The following is a 19,844-nucleotide window of genomic DNA, read 5'->3' as shown; positions in this document are numbered from 1 at the left end:
TACCAGTCTCTGTTAAAAGGGGATTATGAACAAAAAAGCATCAATAAAACACTTTTTAATAAGTTGAAAATAAATTAAAAGGCCTAAGTACTGTGCCACTTCTCATACCCTCTTATGTTTCCTACATAACGTTTTCTAATAAATGACATTCGAGGAAATGGAGGAAAAATATCCTTAATCTTTTGGTGTTTATGTCAGGGTGAAAAACTATGCCCTCCCACTACAACCTGGGCCTCCTAACTCATAGTTGAGAGCTCTTTCCTTTACATGCTGCAGCCCTGGGTCTTGTAGGCAAAGTAGGGTTTGAATATGAAGACGTAGAGGGAAAGGACATTCCACCATAGAAGAGCACAAGATAGTAAGACCTGCCATACTGTGTTAGCTCCCTGGTTTCTCCAAAAATAAAAATCTTATCTCAAATAGAGGAAATACTTATCTTCCCTGGAATCACCATCAAAAGGTTAAATAGAAAATTCAACATTTCCATTACAGCCAATTATGGGAGAATATCTAAACTTTTTTCAAATCTGTAATGAAATCAAATTCATTTAACTTTAATATATTTGGTAAACACGACGTCAACTAGAAGCATTTTAAAGTTGTTAAGTACCTGAGGTACAAAGAAAGGTAAAAATACAGTCCCTGCCCTCAAGGAACTAATTTTAATGGTATAAAAAATATGGTATTCAGTGTGGGGCGTGTGTGTGTGTGTGTGTGTGTGTGTGTGTGTGTATTCTATGCATATAGATAATCCTTTAAGATAGGATTTTTCAGTCTATCCCATAGAATCCTGGGGTCAGATAGTCTGTTTCACAAGTGGAATTGTGGAATTGAGCTTTTGGTATTTTTAATAAGTTTTTGAATTGTTTCACATTATAAGTTTGTGTAGGGATATTAACTCTGAAGTCACTTTCCTTATCTTTTTCTATCTCCAAGTTATAATTTCACTCTCAGCCTGGAAGAGTTCATTGGTTCCTAAGAGCAGAAATCTAACAGTACATATGTTTCTACATATAGCAGAAAATGTGCTATTTTTTTTTAACCATACCACCAGGATTAAACCTAATTTAGGATTAGACAACAACACAGAAAGGAAGCCATTTGATCACAAATCCCATGATGCTTATCTTCAACCTTGCTCCCTTAATATGTGCAAATAGCTGTTTATTTTATTGGTTGTTATTATTGCTGTCTCCACTAAGTTGAGACTTAAGTCCTACTCAGATGCCTTATGAAGGCATCTGGATTCTCATAGAATTAACAGAATCTCAGAATCAGAAGAGGCCTCAGAAGCAATCTAGTCCTACCCTTACATGAACAAAAATATACTCTACACCATACCCAACAAGCGGCCACCCACTCTTATGTCACTCGTAGCTTAGTGGTCTCCAAGATCTGAACTCAAATGGATTAGGTTTAATCCTGGTGGTTGACCCCAAAGTATCAGCTCCTCTCTTTGACTCTTTTCTTCCTATATTTAATATGGAAAAACTCTGAAATAAAGTTTTAATACAGCTAGAGACTAGAATTCACCAAATGTAGATAACAGTGTTTCCAACTCCCTCACATGCACTAAATGCTCAACAGAATCTCAAGTATAGGCAACCATTATTTAACACTCCACAAAAAATAGTTAAAATGCAAAGTACTTATAGGTGTGCATTAACAGATTCAGAAACATAAAGCACTCAATTACCCTGTTAAACTCCTCCTGGAAGATGAAGACGCTCTCTCCATTTACCTTCTACCTACACTAACCAAGCAATTCACAACAATATCATGAGGAGGTTCAAACATTCTACCACCCTGATGATGCAGTTCTTGTCCTCTGGTTGTGGTATTCTTCCTTTTCCAAGGAATGCACTATAAAGAAAATCTCCTTCTAGGAGTCTAGTGCCTGAATGATTCAATTCAGCAACTCTTTATCTCTTGACAATTCTCAAACTGGAATGGAAAGTTCATTCTTAGGCTCTGACTTACATTTGTAAAAGGAAACAGGAATTGGAGGTCTATGAACTCCTTTATAAAGGCATGATTACAAGCATTAAAAATGTGTATATTTGCTGTTCATTGGGTCTCACCCTTAGGTTATGGACGTATGCTCTTTGGAGGCTCTTGGGAAGGTTTCTCTTCACCTTGGGTTTGCAATGCTGACAAAAGTCTGTTCCCTATGACTCTGGGTCACCAATCAGCTTAAAAGCATCCCAGTCAATAATGACCAATCAAAGGAGTTTCCTATGTCTTCTTAGAAGGATGCCAGGGACTTATGTCTACCTCTACTAGCTGTGCCCAACTTGATTAGGGACTCATCAAATTCATTGGACATCTTGACACTTATATCAAAGACCTGTAGTGAAGGAGAATCCACTATTTCCCAATCCTACTTTTGAATAGTTCTAATTCTTAGGACATTTTTCCTTATGTAAAACCTAAATTTGCCTCTTCAAAACTTCAATCAGTTAATAGATACAAATTTATTAAGCAACTACAACTGCTCCTAGTTTTTGCCTTCTGGCAACAAGCAGAATAAATCTATTCAATCTATCATTTGACAGTCCATCACGCACATAAAGACAACTGTCATAACCTCCCCAAATCTGCTTCATAGTGAAACATCACCATTTCCTTCAATTGATTATTATATGACATGATAAGGGACACTTAGGTGACACAATGGATAGAGAATAGGGCCTGGAGTCAGGAAGATCCATCTTTCTGAGTTCAAATCTGGCCTCAGCTGCTTATGTGACCCTGGGCAAGTCACTTAACCCTGCTTGCCTCAGTTCCTCATCTGTTAAAAAAAAAAAGTTGGAGAAGAAAAAGACAAACCATTCCAGAATCTTTGCCAAGAAAACCCCAAATGCAGTCACAAAGAATCAGACATGACTGAAAACCACTAAACAATAAAATGACATAATATTCTCAAAATACTTCACCATTCTGTTTGTACCCTGAACATTCTTCTGTTTATCAGTGTCTTTCCTAAAATGCAGTAACCAAAATTGAATATATTATCTCACATGTAGTTTGAGCAGAGCATAATGCAACAGGACTATCACTTCCATTAGCCCCATCACGCTGTTGACACTGAGGTAATCCACTAAAATCTTCAAATCTTTTTTTTTTCAGATGAACTATTACCTAGCCAAGCCTCCCCCATTTTGAAGTTCACTTTTTATTCCAACTGCAAGACTATACAATTTCATCTTGTTGGAAATAGCCCAGCCTGTTAAGACCTTTTTTGGATCCTACCTCTGTGAACCAATGTGTTGGATATCTCTCCTAGTTTTATGTCATTTGAAATTGGAGAAGTATATCATCTATGCCTTTATCTAGGTAATTAATTTTTAAAAAGCTAAACAGTACAGTGCCAATCACTGATCACTGAGGCCCACCACTGAAATCTTCTAAGTGAACATGAAACTATTAATAATTACTCCTAAGATTCAGACATTCAACTAGTACCAAATTCCTCCAATTGTACTATTTTTTCATCTTTTCCATAAGAATAGTATGGGAAACTTTGTCAAATGCTATTTGACCCTAAAATCTAAGTAAACTATACCTATGGCATTCCCCTGATCTGCCGTCAAGTAGCCTTTTAAATAATTAGACAAGAGATTAATCTGTTCTTGAAGAAACCATGCTGTGTCTTTAAGATCACTGATTTCTTTTTCAGAACTAACCACCTACTAACCATCCTTTTATTAATACATTCTACAATATTTCCAGGATTAAAGTCAAGATCACTACAACCTATAATTTCTATATTCCATTCTCTTCCTTTATTTTGAAAATCAGGGAATCCACACAATTCCAATTCTTTAGTACTTCTTCCATTTTACATGATCTTTTAGAGATCGCTGATGATAGCTTAGTAATCATGTCTTCTAGTCCTTTCAGTACTTTGGGATATGTTTTATCTGGGATTGCTGACTTGAACTCATCAAAGGCAACTAAGTACAGTGGGACAAAACAAATAGAATGCTGAAATTGAAGTGAAGGGGGTTGCAGGGGAAGGAAAGAAGCATTTATAAAGCACCTACTATGTGCTAGGCACTATGTTAAACACTTTACACTTTACTTGTTTGATCTTAACAACAAGCCTGGGAAATAGATATTATTTTTAATACCCATTTTAAAGTTGAGGAAACTGAGATAGACACAGGTTAAATGATTTGCCAAGTATCACACAGCTAATAGTCTGAGACTAGAGATTTGAACTCAAGTCTTCCTGGCTTCAGGTCCAATGGTATGAACCACCTAGGTGTCTGTCTTAAGAAAACCTTGGTTCAAATACTAGACATTAACTAGCTGCATAATTCTGGACAAGAATCTTATCTCCTCTGTGCCTCAGTTTTCTGTCTACAAAATTAGAATAATCCTTCACAGGATTGTTGCAAGGATCAAATAATATGATGTATATAAAGCATTCTATAAATGTGAGCAATAATTATTGATATCTCTTTACTTATCATAGATATGAACTCCCTATTACTCATTTGTCCTCAGTCCAAAAATCATTTTCCTTGGCAGAGAAAAGAGAAACAGAAACAAGAGAAGACTATTAGTGGAATGTAAACTATGGGAAGTCTTAATAAACTAAAAATGCTTCAATAATGAACTTGGCAATGGGCTGTGTGCCTATTGTTTAAGGACTCAATTAAGTCAGAGGTTTGTCACCTGGTTCAGTACAGAGTGATGAATTTGTTAGACTTTCAGAGATTATTCAAAGAGGAGTTTTGTTCTAAACTGGCAGAAGGAGAACATACAATGTTAAAATCACAGTCTTGAAATAATGAAGGGTCAGGTAGGTGGCATAGTGGATAAGAGCACTGGTCCTGGAGTCAGGAGGACCTGAGTTCAAATCTGATCTCAGACACATAACATTCACTAGCTGTGTGACTCTGGGCAAGTCACTTAACCCCAATTGCCTCACCAAAAAGGAAGGAAGAAAGAAAGAAAGAAAGAAAGAAAGAAAGAAAGAAAGAAAGAAAGAAAGAAAGAAAGAAAGAAAGGAAGGAAGGAAGGAAGGAAGGAAGGAAGGAAGGAAGGAAGGAAGGAAGGAAGGAAGGAAGGAAGGAAGGAAGGAAGGAAGGAAGGAAGGAAGGAAGAAAGAGAAAGAGAGAAAGAGAGAAAGAGAGAAAGAGAGAAAGAGAGAAAGAGAGAAAGAGAGAAAGAAAGAAAGAAAGGAAGAAAGGAAGAAAGGAAGGAAGTAAGGAAGGAAGGGAAGGAGGGAGGAAAAGAGAAAGAAAGAAAAGAAAACAAAAGACATAATGAAATATATAATTGTCATAGTTGTTATCATTATTAATATCTTGGTTTCTCCTTTTCTCCCCACTCCCCTAATAAACCAAGTGGCAAGTGGAGGGAGAAAGGAATAAGCATTTATTAAGCACCTACTAAAACCCAGGTACTGTAGTGAGTGCTTTGCGGATATTATCTCAGTTGATTCTCAATATGTCAGTTTGGTTTGGTTGGTGTGTAGAGCATATAAGGAGGAAGTCGTGTTGCAGAGGGAGATACAATAACTGACTGTATATGTGGGGTAAGCAAGAGAAGATTTGAGGGTGATATCAAGGTTCCAAATCTTGGAAACTGAAAGAATATTGTTACTTTTGAAATAGGGAAGGATGAGTTTGGTGGGCTCGGTTTTTGACTTGTTGAGTGAGTGATGTCTATGGGACGTCCAGGTAGAGTCATGGAACAAAGGGATTGCACATGTGGCTAAGAGAGAAGAGAAAGCTAGATACCAAGATTTAGAAGTCATCTTCATAGAGATGATAGTTGAATCCATGGGATCTGATGAAATCATCAAGAGGAAGAAGGTAAAGTAAGAAGTAAAGAAGGCTCAGGATGGGGCTGTAGGATATACCAAGCATAAGAGTCAGAACAGTGATAGATATCCTTCAAAGGAGACTGAAAGAGAATCCAAAGAACATTCTGAAGTTAACAGACTTTGGTGAGTTCCTAGGCCAAACGCCAAGGCTGCTTCTTGAGGGAATACACCAATTAAAAAGGTCATGACCAAGACACTATTTTGGCTAACATTTGGAGAAATACTTCAAGAGACCCATTGAAAGACCTACACCCTGAGGGTTTTCTTGAAAAACCAAGAAAAGGCAAAAAAAAAAATGCCTTCATCTCTTGTGAGACACTTTCATGATCATTTAGCTAAAATGATTCCTTTTGGTTTTTGTTTCTCCAAGTGGTAAGGGACTGGTAAACAACATGCAGTTTATTCTTCTTACAGTTTATTTACTGTCTCAAGCAGAAAAAGGAATCCAGATAATGTGTGTGTGATTTTGTGTGACCATGTTTGACAAGAGCCCTGGAAAGTTAAGCAGCCTCTAAGAAGGAAGTTCCTAAGAAAAATGGGAACACTACTGAAGAACCAAGTGTGGGACATTATAGCAGACATATCCAGTTAAATACATTCACAGCACCTACCAAGCATATCTGCCAAGACTAGGAAATTTGCTGATTCTCTGTCTGTCTGTCTCTCCTATCTACTTCTGTCTCTGTCTCTCCCCATCCCACCTTCCCCAAGCCAACAGAGGAACACAGGGAAAATGTACAATTTTCCAGATCTTCCCATCTGTCATTTCATCATTCCTTGTCAACTATGGAAAGTTAACAAAAAAAGAAGTTAAATCACACAAGCATGAATTAGCCTCAAAGGATTTTTTATAATGTAAATGTCTGTCTGCTCTCCTTCCCACCTCAGCCACTACCACCTAGCGGTCCACATACTGTCAGCTACATCCTATTGTAATAAGCAATGTGTTGGGGGTTGGAGGAGATGGGTAGATTAAACAGATGCCTGGATTGCTGATTTCATGCACCATCCCTCTGGTGTCCATGTAACAAAGTAGTTCTTGAACCCTTCCCATTCATCTTTAATCAAAAAGGCCATTCCTCATTCATCTTTCAATTCAACATCATTTGTTCAATACAAAGTGTTCCTTAGTGCAGTTAAAGCTTAAAATTGCACTAAGACTTTTGGAACTTCTTGTATAATTATGTTAATATTAGTTATAGTCATAACTATATGACCATTACAATATTTAATTAATACTATAATTATTTATTGTGAGTGTTGTGCTGAAATGAGTACTGGACATGGAATGAGATGAAACTTGGGTTCAAAACTTCCCTCACACTGGCTGTGTGACTATGGACAAGTCATTTAACCTTACTGAGTCTCACCTCAAAAATGGGTATGATAATACCAATAATACCCATCAAACAGGATTGTTTTGAATATCAAATGAAAAAGTATATGTAAAGTGCTATGTAAATTGTAAAGTACCATACTAATATCAAGCTACTACTTTTTGTTACCATCATCACAGTCAGCATCATAGCTTCTGCAACATATATGACCAGGCATTGTCCTAAGTTCCTCTTATCTTCTTGATTTGGTTCTGATTCTTGTGATATCTCCTGAGACAAGGTATAAGGGTCCTCACTGATATCCAATGACAAAGTTTTTTTTTTCCCCAGCATTGATATTGACATCAATCTCTTTGATAAAGTGTGAATCCTTTGTCTGACCTGGGTTTGCCCTACCACATTATGGGTAATTGTTTTCTTCACTGACAGTTCATAGTACTAGGCTATCCCTTCAGACTTTAAAAGGAGAACTAGAGAGATAGGCTACACACAGATACTGATTGGATTCCTGGGTCCTTCCAAAGGTCTATGTGCTCCAGAGACACATGCACGTCACAGGAAATTCTGAATCAACTAAAGAGTTCTTGAAATAAACCTCCTAGACCTAGCCCAAAAGTTTCTCAACCTAGAAAAATATATTTTAGACCACGTAAAAGAGTTCCTTAATCAAGAATCTTAGATCTAATGGAGAAGTTTCTGGATCAAGGGGAGTTCTTGAACCAAGAGGGAAGGGAGCTAGATCTGAGGGGCGGCAAGAAAAAAAAAGTTACAGTGTAAAGGCCTGTTCCTTTCGTTGGTAATGTTAATCTGTGGACTATACAGGTCAGAGGGGTGGAGGTGAATTGCTTTAAACCCCGAATTCACTTCCTTCTCAGGAATACCCAACCAGGGTATTAATATAAGTCTGAAGAATTATATAGAACACTAGAAATGAGGCTTACTGGAGAAGAAGATTGCTTTAATCTCCAAAAATGTGAAGTTCTTCCTTTTTTTCTGGAGACACCTCAACCTCAAGAGAGTGCTAAAAGTTTGGAGGGCTGAACTGGTCAGTGGGAAGTGTGGCTTGCTGGAGAAGAGAGTTGCTTGGCCCAAGAGGAACCACAAGTTGTTTCCTCTTATGTGGGGGAGGGGCGAGCAGGGAGAGAGGCACCCCAAGGAGTTCTATAAGTCTGGAAGACTACAAACTAAGTCTCTTCCCACACCACTTAATCTTCCATTCAGATGCCAAAGGGATTTTCTTAAAGCACAGGTCTGACCATGTCACCCCTCTCCCTACATTCAATAAACTCTGGTAGCCCACTATTACCTCTGGTATCAAATATAAAACGCTCTATTTGACGATTAAAGCCTCTCATGCCCTGGCCTCTTTCTATTCTTCCAGGTTTTGTACACTTTACTACCCTCATGCACTCTATAAGCTGGCTACACGGGCCTTCTTACAGTTCCTCACACACGATCCCCCATCTTCCAACTTCGTACATTTTCACATACCTGGAGTGCTCCTCCGAATAATAGCAATAATAACAACAAAAATAATAGCCAGCATTTTATAGCACCTGAAGGGTTGCAAAACTCATCGTAAATAGTGTCTCATTTGATGTTCTCAATAACCTTGGGAGGTAGGGACTATCATTATCTCCATTTTACAGCTGAGGAAACTGTGATAGATAGAGTTTATGTGTCTTGCCAAGGGTCACACAGCCAGCAAAAGTCTAAAGCCATATTTGAACCTGGTCTTCCTGACCTCAGGTCCAGGGGACCTGAACAATCAAGGGGATTTGTTCTGTGAAGTTTGGATTGAGTCAAAGGACCTCACTTGAGGACCTAGAAGGTCACATGTGGTTTCGAGGCCACAGGTTCACCACCCCTGTATCTATCCTCTGCACCACCTAGATGCCTCATCACCTTCACACCTAGCTTTCCTTACTTCCTTCAATACTCAGCTTAAGGGGCAGCTAGGTGGTACAGTGGATAGAGCACCAGCCCTGAAGTCAGGAGGATCTGAGTTCAAATCCGATCTGAGACCAAACACTTGACACTTACTAGCCATGTGACCCTAAGCAAGTCACTTAACCCCAACTAGTTGAAAAGAATAAAAAAAATAAGAAAAGACTCAGCTTAAATTCCACCTTCTAGTAGATTATGTTGCCCCTACTCACCATCCCCTTCTATCAGATGTAATCTTTTTATACAGTATAGACCTTACATGTACATAGATATTCACATATTGTCTCCTCTATTGGACTATGAGATTGCTCCTTGACAGCAGGAACTATGCTTTGTTTTGTTTTGGTTTGGTTTGGTTTTTTGCCTTTCTTTGTATCCCCAGAGATTAGCACAATGTCTGGCACATAAGTGCTTAATAAATGGAATACTACTGTGCTATAAGAAATGATGAGCACAATGATCTTAGAAAAACATGGAAAGACTTGCACAAAATAATGAAGAGCAAAATGAGCTGAATCAAGAGAATATTGTATACAGAAATAGCAATGTTGTTTTAAGAGCAACTTTGAGCAAATAATTCATTTTGACTAATATAAATATCCAAATTAACTACAAAGGACATATGAAGAAAGATGCTATCTGCATCTAGAGAAAGAACTGATAAATAGAAATATGTACAGAATAATTCATTACTTCATTTGACTCTCAGAACAAGCCTGGGAGGTGGATACCTATTATTATCCTGATTTTAGTGTAGAGGAAACTGAGGCTAACAAAAGTTAAATGACTTGCCCAGGATCACACAGTAAGTGTCTGAAGTTGCATTTGAACTCAGGTATTCCTGACTCCAAGTTGAGCACTGTATCCACTGCCCTCACCTACCTGCAATTGCTAAAGAAATTAGAAACTCATGATTATCAGTCATGGTGAGACAAGAAGGAGAGCCTGGATAATTGAGATGAGCCACAAACCTTACTTTAGCTTTAACCTCCTTTCCTACCAGCCTTAGTAACAGAGATGATAGCAAGGAGTATAACATGAGTTCAACAACAAATTCAATTCTACAAAATATTTTGAAATGTCTACTATGCATGAGGCAGTTCACCAAGTTCTTGGGATATGGAGATAAACCTGAAACAGTCCCTGCTCTCAAGCAGCTTACATTATACTGGGAGAAATATGTGGTATAAATACAAGATACATATGAGTAAAATATTTGATATAAGTACAAGGCCAAGCAATGACATACAGCTCAGTACAGTGTGATACAATGCAATACAATTTATTACAGTAAAATAAATATTTAATGAGCTTCTACTTTGTTCAGGCACTGTTCTGGGTGCTAAAGATAAAAGAGAATGGTTGAAGCAGGCAAGAGAAAGATTCAAACAAAACGACATAGGAATATTTAAGGAGGAAGGGAATATTTTCAAAAGAAGAAGATACACAGAGGAGATGCCAGTCATTCAGTCCATAAATATTTATTAAGTGCCTATTCTGGGCCAGGTGCTGCACTAAGCATTGGGGACAGAAAAGAAGGATAGTCTCTGCCTCAAGGAGCTTACTATCTAATGGAGAAAAACAATACAAAAAAAAGGTAACAGGAAAGAGAAATTTGGAGGAAAAGAGATCTCCCCAGCTTGAGGGCAAGATGGCGAAATCCAAAGGAGTGCATCTGGGTGGGAAAAGAAGAGAAAACACCCAGGGTTCTCTCCTTAAATGGAGGCTTGGAGAGAGTCTCTATGTTCAAGTCTCCAATTAGAGGGATTAAATGTACTGAGGGTACTCATGAGGTATGCAAGTCTGACGCATAGAGAAGCCAAAATGAGTACAGCTGGGTAGGAAATGAATAAGCTGATCACTGAAGAAAGCAAAGATTCTGAAAGAGAGAGTTGATGAACGGATATATTCCAACTATAGGTTACATCCTTTATGGATGCACGAAGACTTAAGATGGAATGTTGAATTCAAAGAGCAGCTGGTAGGATAAATCATTAAGAAAAGCAGTGTGAAAAAATTTTGGAAATGTAAATTAAAAGTAAAGTAAAGTTTGGGATGGCCCAAAATGCCGGAACAGTAAGCAAGAAAGGGACATGATTGACCACTGCATTAAGCTATATGAAAAATGCATTAGAGAGGGGAAAAAACTGGAGACGTAGCTATTTTAGTAATAAAAGCAAAAGGAGATGATCAAAGGTGGTGGCCCTGGAATGAGGAGGAGGAGATAGATGAGAGTGATATTCACAAGTAGAATCTACACTGTTTGGCAACTACTTTTCTGAACAATTTGCATTGGAGGAGGAGGCCCTAGTAAGCAGTGAAACAGTCAAAAGATAAGACTGTAGGAAAAAGAAATAGGAACAAATGAACTAATAAATCCAAACCAAATAAGATTTGGTCATCCCATCTAAATTTGACTTCAAAAAAGGTTTTGGGGGGTTTGTTTTGCTTTGTTTTCCTAAACTGAACCTAACACCTCCAGTATATTTCAAGAAAAATAGAATGTTATCCTATAGTTTTAATAAAGTTACATATTACATGTTCTTATAATGATTTCTTTGAAACTAACTTCTTTAATAAAAATTAGCTTAGCCTGTATATTCTCCTCATTTTACACTTTAAAAAATGTTCCTTCCTTGACTTGCTCTTTCTTTGAACCATTTAAGCTGCTATATGATGAGGAGCAATTTGCAATAATTTTCTTTAAAAATATGGCTCTAGATACTGTGTGTTTGATTTCAGGAAAAGGGTTTCCCTTTCAGAACCCCATGAATGTACAAGGTTCAAACAAAGTACGAGGTGCTAATGAACAGACTTTGTTTTCCTGTGCAGGGTCCCGGCACATAATGATTTCATTCAGCAGCCACTGCTCAAGCATGGAAAGTGTTGGTAAAGGAATCCCACAGAGTTCAGACGACCTTTTCCTAACTTTAGGGGGGTTTTGTGTTTTTTTTTTCCTGTTTGCCTTTCGGGTCCATGCCAGGGATAATATAAATATTCATCAGCTGATATTTGCAGTAGCTATGAAGTTATGAATGGGGCCAAGCGGCTGCCCTCCTTCCTTGTGTGCAGAATGGTAGCTTCTCAACTTTGCTCACGGCCAAACGACACTTTCTGAAATCCCCAAAGTGGACTCACAGGGCTTTTCAAATTCAGTACTTTTTTTTTCTTAAACGCTCAAAACCAGAAAGGTTGTCTGCCTAATATTTACCATGGGATTACAGGAGCAAAAAACACACGTTGCTTTTCTGCGCTTTAAACTTTGAGATGCCTTGACGTAATAGGCAAAAGTGTTGGCAGCTCAAAATGTTGGTTGGTTTATTTCGGTGGACATGACTGCTGCAGGTTTCCTTTCTGAATCAAATACCAGACGGACACTTGAAGCATTCATTGTGCAAAGTAGAGAAAAGAAGGAGGGGGCAGGGGTGGGCAGCAGGGAAGGCAACGGCTTTGATCCTTGAATGCTGCTTTTTTAACCACCTGGGTACTATCACACGGAACTACATCGGTGGAAAACACTTTGAATAAGACTCCTTTGAGCTTGCTCTCCCCTTCAGAGTCTGAAAAATGGAAACACCGCTTGTCAGATGAGCTCGTTCTCCAGCAGGGGGCTAACACAGGGTAATTCTGTAGCCCAGTGCGGGGTTTCACACACACCTGGGTTGTTACATTTGGAGCCTTCTCAACTTCCAGAATTTCCATCCTATCAACTGAGTCAAGCCCATAGGAAACATAGGAAGAGCTGAGAGAGGCTTTAATGGTAATGAATGAATTAATGAATACACCCCAATAGAGACAGCCAGAGGAAATGAGAATGTGGTAACATTTTATTGACTGCCAATCCCTGAATTGAGAATGATCTTTAAGAAAAAAAACACTAAAGGGTAAAAAAAAAATCAAGATTGTTTTTATTTTTTGAGTATCAACTTACCATATTCACCTCTTTGTGCTTTCTACTGGATTCTGTATTTACTTTGATAATTCTTTTATAGAACCAAAGGCATGATTTGTCATTCTGTAAATTTCATCCATGTAAACAGAGTGGTATGTAACTGTAGGATGATTTTAAAGAAGTGTTATATTGCACCAGTAAGTCTAGGTCATTCCTTCTTGAAGATTTTGCTGAAATGTCTGCAGTTAAATGTATAGGTCAGAATTCACTATGTAAGTTATCTTCCCAGACAACAAAACAGAAAATAAAGAGCAAAGGAATTAGGTTTACAAGCAGCAGGTGAAGAATTCCATAGCCAATGATTCCACTGTTTCTAATAGAGCTAGACCCTGATGCAAATGCAAAAGTTGGTCCTTCTTAATGCAGCCTATAATATCTAATAGGTAATTGGAAAGAGCATCAAAGGCAAAAAAGAATCCATAGGAAGACTTCTTTTTTACATTGCTATTAAACATCTTAAACATCTTTTCACATTAGTCATGTTGTAAAGAATTAGAACCAATAGGAGGAACCACAAAAAAGGAAAAACAAAACAAAATAGCAGGGAAAAAAAGAACAAATAGTATGCTTTGATCTGCATTCAAACTCCATAGTTCTTTCTCTGGAAGTGGATAGCATTTTCCATCATGAGACTTTTGGAGATGTCTTAGATCTTTGCATTGCTGAGAAGGCCTAAGTCTATCAAAGTTAGTCATGCCACAACTTTTTACTATGTACAATGTTCTCTTGGTTCTACTCACTTCACTCAACATCAGTCCATACAAGTCTTTCCAGGTTTTTCTGAAGTCCACTTGCTCATCATTCCTTATCGCACAATAGTATTCCATTCATATACCATACCATTCCCCAATTGATGGGCATCCCCTCCATTTCCAATTCTTTGCCACCACAGAAAGAGCTGCTATAAATATTTTTGTACATGTGGGTCCTTTTCCCATTTTTATGATCTCTTTGGGAGACCGCCCTAAAAGTGCTATTGCTGGGTCAAAGGATATGCACATATTTATGTGGGAAGACTTCTTTAGTAGGTAGGGGCAATAAACTGGCACATCAGTTATTGTAGAGAGGCTGAAAATCAGGTTATCTGCACATACAATTACCAACTTCTCCCTCCCCCTTTCCATTCCTGCATTTTCTGAGAAGTTATAAACCCTAACAAAGTTAAAGAAAGCTAACAGAAACCAGTGTTTCTCAACTAAGAATCTCCTCAAAGTTTATTAGACCAAGGTGCCAGAGTTGACAGTGACAAAAAAATATATGTATCTTTTTATGTGGCTCACATGAACACTACCACCACCACCACCACCAAGGATACATTCACTTGGAATTGGAAGGGATTTCATAAGACATCCAGTCCAACCCAGCTAAAGCATGAATCCTATCTGTAATATCCATGACAGACAACTAATCTTCTACTCTAATGTCATCCGGAAGATCTTCAGCAACAGGGAAATCATTTCGAATTAAACTTGTGAAATAATGAAGCTGATTATTACCACCTTTTCTTTGTTTCAGTCCCACTCCCCTCACATATAGGGGTCAGTGGACTCTACAAGTCAGAGCTCAGTTTAATGTTCTATGGATTGAATAGAATTAAGAAAGTAATGGAGAAAATGTAAGTAAAGCAGATTAAACTTAAAATTATGTCATGGGCCTTTTTTTTTTATTAGGGAAAACTGGTTGCTAAACATTTGCTAACACACAATTGCCCCTTCCCACCTCACCCCCAACCTAGTGCTCTTGTGCTGGTCTCTGTTGGGGAGGAATGCCATCTGATTAAACTCATTCATCTTAAAATACTATAATTCTAATGTGTTATCCCTGTAGATAAAACAAAATTATTATTCACTAGTAGCTCTTAGCTTCATTCTTAGATGCCATTACCTGAGGTCACTCTGGATCCTGATGTATTCTCCATTCTCTCTAGCTGGTGGTTCTTAACCTGGGACCTGCCAACTTTTCATTTTGGTTTGTTGTCCAAAATTCTGATAACTATAATTTCATATAATAAGTTTCTTTTGTAATCCTATGTGTTTTAATGTAGGTTAGTTTAGTTTATGCATTTTAAAACTATTCTCCAAAGAGGTCCATAGTCTTCGCCAGCCTTCCAAAGGCATCCATGACACAAAAAAAGTTAAGATCTCCTGTTCTAGGTACTCCATTTTCTACCATGGACCCTTGAGTTCAACGTATTCATTTGAGTCAAGTACACAAGTGGATTTTACTACAATGCACAGGAATATCAGGGTACAAATTATTTATCCTACGCATAGCCTCTTTGTAGACATTTGTTTGCATGTTGTGTCTCCCATTAGATTGTGAGCTCCTTGAGAGCAGGGATTGTCTTTTGCCTCTTTTTGTGTCCCCAGTGCTTAGCACAGTGCCTGGCATTTAGTAGTCACTTAAAAAATGTTTGTTGGTTGATTGATTAATGTAGTTAAGTTTTCTTAAAGGCACAGTTCATGCATTTTAGGAAACATGGCTCTTTTTTAAAGTGATAGACCTATTACTCCCTGCTATTATCCCTGTTTAGTCCTGAGGCCTTTCCACTGAGCCCTGACCCTGGGGTTCATGATTCGTTGGACTGATTCCCACTCACACCTTCTAAGCTCAGTCTGAACCTAAACTTCTTAGCACACTGTCTCTCTCTTCTGTTTGGGCTCAAGGTACATACCTATTTGGTTTCTGATGAAAACCACACTAACTTAGCAGCCACCTCCCTCAACAACTCAAATGGTATTCCTTTGGTTTATCATTAAAAAATTCAGCCTTTCTTCCCATTGCCCCTGTTGGACTTTCTGTTCCTTCAAACTTATCACATAGGTGAATGCCAGCTCTTCCTGTACATAATTACACCTCAGTGCTTCTTCCTTTGTCTCTGCTGCTGCTGCTGCTTCTGAGAAATCACCACAGGATGCTATTGTTGCTTCCTTATTCATAAATATGCCAGCTGACAGCAGCAGAATTAAGGGAAGTAGCAAGGAAAGAAGGGAACTTACCCTGTCCCCTATCACTGCTGTTCTCTCAGCAGCTATCATCCCTGTCTGACAACATTAAGAAAGTTTCAGCGTCTAATGAGGAGGACTGGTACCCAACAGGTACCCACAGCAGACTGATAGCTTCCAAGTAATGCATCATCATTAACTTGAAGTCAATGGTGTTAATGTCACAGAGAGAAATGGAGAATCACCTATCTTTGGATTTACGAGTTTTATCACTGACTTGCTTGGCGTATAATGACTTTTACATAGTAGGAACTTGATGAATTTTTAAATTAGATGACTTTGGTTGTTTGTTGTTCTTCATTCTCAAAGAAGACCAAAATGGCATTGCTATGTTGGGGTCAAGGTACAGTGTGTGAGACTGTGGCTGATCAAACCAATATAAGCTCAGAAGGCTATCCCACAGGTCAGGCACAAATCATCTACATGAATACTTGAAGTGGAGACATATCTAAATTTGTGCATCTCACATTTCTTTTGAGCTTCTTCAATTCTGCTCTGTTCATAAAGCACAGCACTTTCTTTAATGAGGGCACACCATGCTGGGTGGCCCTGTGCCAGTGTCTCCCATGTCTCAAAGCTCATAAGAGACCTTATGTTGCTTCTTACAATTCCTCAACTATGATAACATCAAAACCAAAAATGACCTCTGTCATAGGAATTATGTCAGGAAACTCAGAAGCAGAAAGACTAAGTGACTTCACTGTGGCCATTTAGCTTGTCAGTGACAAAGCTAAGACTTTGCCAATATCATGGTTGCAATAACTACCATCCTCAACTCCTTCATTCCAACTGGGGCAAGAGATCTTTCCCATGCAAGGATACCAAAATATACTGGCTCCAATCCACTGTTCTTTCCACCAGAACCACAAAATTCTCTCTATATCTTTAATAAAGATGTATTTGCTAATTGTAATTAGGGAGAGGGACATGGAGCTTTGAAAAGAAAAACAGGATTTCCTCTGCTGCCAAGTTATCTGGTGAATTTGAGAAAACAGATAATATCAATTGCAGTTTGAGAGCTCCTACTGTGTAACAGAAAAGGAAAATGATGCCTCAATATGAAGGTCTTGTTCCCCTCCTTCTCTTCCTCAGTGGACTCGATCTGTTTCCCCACTACATTCCTGCCAAAATTGACAAATAGGTAATAGATATGGATTAAGTGTAAAACAATGACACTCATCTCCAATAATCTATTTGAAATAAGTAACTCTATGTAAGATGAGGGAAGGATTTTTGGAAGCAGCCAAAACCCTTGACGAACAATCAGAGAGACCTACCAAGCCCTAGACAATGAAGGTGTAGGTTCTTTGGGAAGGAAGATCTTTTTCTGAAGAAGAAAGAGGGAAGCAATGGAAGGTCCATTTCTACTCTAAAGACACAGTTTCTAGGTGGATTCTGTTCATATTTTTATTAATGACTTTGATGAAGGCATAGATAGTATGCTTACTGAATTTTCAGATCACATTAATCTGGGAGGAATACCTATTACTTGAGATGACAGAACTGTGAGGCCTGTTGTCCAAATCAGGATGCTCTTGGACTTGAAATCTGTTTCTGAAATACAGAATTCTAAACAGCAAACCACCCACTTTGCCCCTGCTTAGAAAACTGAGAACTTCTTTTTTTCCACTTAGTAATATTTTTTTTCAATTACATGTAAAGATAGTTTTCAACATACACATATATATATGCATACATACATATATATGTATATATACATATATAAAACATTCACCTTCCAAATTTTTTTCTCCCTCCCTCACTTCCTTCTTTCCCAAGACAGCATGCAATCTGATATAGGCTATACGTGTACAATCACATTAAACACATTTCCACATTAGTTATGTTGCGAAAGAAGAATTAGAACAAAAGGGAAAAACCACAACAAAGAACAAAAAACAAAAAAAGAGAGAAAACAGTATGCTTCAATCTGCATTCAGATTCCATAGTGTTTCTCTGGATATGGATAGCATTTTCACATCATGAGTCTTTTGGAATTGTCATTGTATTGCTGAGAAGAGCTAAGTCTATCATAGTTGATTATCACACAATGTTGCTGTTACAGTGTACAATGTTCTCCTGGCTCTGCTTACTTCACTCAGCATGGGTTCATGTAAGTCTTCCCAGGTTTTTCCAAAATCCACCTGCTCATCATTTCTTATAGTACAATAGTATTCCATTACATTCATATACCATAACTTGTTCAGTCATTCTCCAATTGATAGGCATCCCCTCCATTTCCAATTCTTTGCTTCCACAAAAAGAGCTGCTATAAATAATTTTGTACATGTGGGTCCTTATCCCAGTTTTATGATCTCTTTGGGATAGAGACCTAGTAGTGGTATTGTTAAATCAAAGGGTATGCACAGTTTTATAGCTCTTTGGGCATGGTTCCAAATTGTTCTCCAGAATAGTTGTATAAGTTCATAACACCACCAATAGTTCAATACTGTTCCAATTTCCCCACATCTTCTCCAATATTTATCATTTTCCTTTTTTGTCATATTAGTCAATCACATAGGTGTGAGGTGGTACCTCACAATTGTTTTAATTTGCATTTCTCTAATCAATAGTGATTTAGAACATTTTTTCATATGACTATAGATGGCTTTAATTTCTTCATCTGAGAACTGCCTGTTCATATCCTTTGACTCAATTCCCTATATATTCTAGAAATAAGAATTTTATCAGAGACAGTGGCTGTACAAATTGTTGCAAAATCTGGGAACTTCTAAACTTTGCTTTATAAGGTCCAGGTATTCCAGTGGTGTTAGCTTACCATGATGAAGCCCCAGGCAAGGTATAACATTGAAAATGTAAAACTATTTGTCAAGAACAAAAATTAATAATCAAGCAATAAGAAATAAAATCAACATGTTTCACAACCAGTATAATTTCATGTCCTTGCTCAAAGATCAGTTTTAGAAATGAGCTTATTTAAGGCTGATAGCTCTGTGGGAAAAGTCATGAGCAAGATCTCTCATTGCCCTTAATTGCAGAGGTTGGGGGTGTCAGTGTGGACAATTTTGACCTACTTGTTTAAATGACATCTGCCAATATCTGCAGCCTGGGTCTCTCACCAGGCTAATCTCAGTGCCCAAGTAGCTCCCAATTCTGCCATCTGCTCTGCCCCTGGCAGATCAGAGACGTTCATCAATCTTCTATCCACTAGCTGTCTCAATCATTTCCACATTATCCAGACAACACTGACAAAAAGCAGAGAAATTAACAGAGGAATAGTTACCTTTAGATATCAACCTACATTATGAAGTAGTAACCATCCAAAGTGTTTGTTCCTGGTTTTAAGAAATAAAAAGTAGATCAATGAAACAAATAAAAAATAACAACAGCAAAAACAACAATAAACTAATACTTATGCTTTAAAGTTTGCAAAACATGTTCCATAGAAACATTTTGAGATACAGTTTCTGATCCCTAAACTAAGTTGTTTTCCAGATTTGAGACCAACACTGTTAACTCATTAAAAACCTTCTTAAAGTCAAATCATAAAAAAAATTGCAAAATGCTTTACATAAATTGTCTCATTTGATCCTAACAACGCCAAAGAGAAGTGGGAGCTATCATCTACATTTTACAGAAAAGGAAATTGAGCCTAAGGGAAGTTAAGTGACATAGCTAGTAAAGTGTTTGAGGAAAAAGTACAACTGCCGTGCCTAGCACTCCATCCACAATAAAAAAAAAAAAAACAAACCAAACTACTCAATAAAGCTTATGTTCTAGAAATGTAAAAAACATAAATCAAA

General features: G+C 37.8%; 1 protein-coding gene across 1 annotated transcript in view; it reads right to left on the bottom strand.

Moving 5' to 3' along the window:
- The window catches only part of HAO1 (hydroxyacid oxidase 1), a 118,363-nt gene that overhangs the window by 1,951 nt on the left and 96,568 nt on the right, over positions 1 to 19,844 (bottom strand). Inside the window, exon 10 of the mRNA XM_078149728.1 lies at positions 19,325 to 19,376. The gene's annotated coding sequence lies outside the window, so the exon portion shown is untranslated. The remainder of the gene's footprint in view (positions 1 to 19,324; positions 19,377 to 19,844) is intronic.

The sequence above is a fragment of the Phascolarctos cinereus genome, unplaced genomic scaffold (assembly GCF_003287225.1).
Source record: "Phascolarctos cinereus isolate Bilbo 61053 unplaced genomic scaffold, phaCin_HiC Scaffold_2;HRSCAF=192, whole genome shotgun sequence".
NCBI lineage: Eukaryota > Metazoa > Chordata > Mammalia > Diprotodontia > Phascolarctidae > Phascolarctos > Phascolarctos cinereus.
This window is presented reverse-complemented; position numbering and strand designations above follow the sequence as displayed.